This window comes from Prunus avium, chromosome 7, assembly GCF_965620075.1.
Source record: "Prunus avium chromosome 7, drPruAviu1.hap1.1, whole genome shotgun sequence".
NCBI lineage: Eukaryota > Viridiplantae > Streptophyta > Magnoliopsida > Rosales > Rosaceae > Prunus > Prunus avium.
The window spans coordinates 34,737,261-34,739,000 of NC_142290.1; the positions used below are offsets into that span (position 1 = coordinate 34,737,261).

Sequence of the window (1,740 nt, forward strand, 5' to 3'; positions counted from 1 at the left end):
CTCCTTATAAGATGGCACCAGCAGAGTTACGGGAGTTGAAGACTCAATTGCAAGAATTGGTTGATCTTGGATTCATCCGACCCATTGTTTCCCCTTGGGGTGCACCGGTGTTGTTTGTGAAGAGGAAGGATGGAACCATGAGACTATGTATCGATTACAGGTAGTTGAACAAGGTGACAGTGCGTAATCGATATCCTTTGCCTCGAATTGATGATTTGTTAGATCAATTGAAGGGTGCCAAGTATTTCTCTAAGATTGATATGAGATCGGGATACCATCAACTCAGAGTCAGAGAATAGGATATTCCCAAGACGGCATTCGGGACTCGTTACGGCCATTATGAGTTTTTAGTGATGCCTTTTTGATTGACAAATGCCGAAGCAACGTTTATGGATCTCATGAACAGAGTGTTCCGACCTTACTTAGATCGCTTTGTGATTGTATTCATAGACAACATCTTGGTTTATTCCAGAACTTTGGAGGGTCATAAGAAGCATCTGAGGTTGGTGTTGAAGACTTTGAGAAGGAAGCAGCTTTATGCGAAGTTCAGTAAGTGTCAGTTTTGGTTGGATAGAGTGGACTTCCTTGGAGATGTGATATCAGCAGAAGGAGTTGAATTTGAGACAATGACGTTGGCTAGAGTTGATTAGGGACTATGATTGCACGATTGAGTATCATCCTGGTCGAGCCAATGTGGTAGCCGATGCTTTGAGTAGGAAGTTTAGTGGAAACCTAGCTCATCTCAAAATGGCCTATCTTCCGTTATTGGTGGAACTGCGGAAGGATGGAGTAGAATTGGGAATGAGTCAACAAGATGGAGTAGAATTGGGAATGAGTCAACATGGTGGACTCACCTTGCCTTGGTGGAGTTTGCATATAATAACAGTTATCATTCGAGCATTGAGATGGCTTCGTATGAAGCTTTATATGGGAGGCAGTGTAGAACTCCTATTTGTTGGAATAAAGTGGGTGACAGGAAATTAGAGCAAGTGGAAAGTATCCAAGCGACAACCGAGAAGGTGAAGATGATCTGAGAAAAGTTGAAAATCGCACAAGATAGACAAAAGAGTTATGCAGACAACAGGTCCAAGGATCTTGAGTTTGCAGTTGAGGATTGGGTATTCTTGAAGCTATCTCCTTGGAAGGGTGTGATGAGATTTGGTAAACGTGGGAAGTTAAGCCCTTGTTATATCGAACCATATGAAATCACGGAACTCATTGAACCTGTTGCCTACAGACTTGCCTTACCTTCAGAATTATCTCGGATCCATGACGTGTTTCATATATCCATGTTGCGGAAGTACGTGCCTGATCCTTCTCATATCCTGGAACATCAACCCGTGGAATTGAGAGAAGATTTGTTGTATGAGGAGCAACCAGTACAAATTATGGATAGAAAGGAACATGTGTTACGCTCTAGATCCATTCCAGTAGTGAAGGTGTTATGGAGGAGTCATATTGTTGAAGAAGCTACTTGGGAGCCTGAGGCGCAGATGCGGGCCAAGTACCCTTATCTCTTCAACTGACAGGTACGTGAATTTCGAGGAAGAAATTTTTATAAGGGGGGTGGGTTGTAACACCCCGACCCTAACTTAATTCTTCATTTAAATTAATTTATTTATTTAAGTATGAATTTACAATTTTCCCTCGGGGTAGGGGTAATTTGGTCACTTTTAATCCGGAAGGATTTTGGGGTAGTGAGTAGTATTTTTACATAGATCGTACCGAGATGAGTCCGTA

General features: G+C 42.2%; 1 pseudogene; it reads left to right on the top strand.

Moving 5' to 3' along the window:
• Positions 1–905: 905 nt before the first annotated feature.
• On the top strand, positions 906–1,526 carry LOC148293373 (uncharacterized; annotated as a pseudogene).
• The last annotated feature ends 214 nt before the right edge of the window (positions 1,527–1,740 follow it).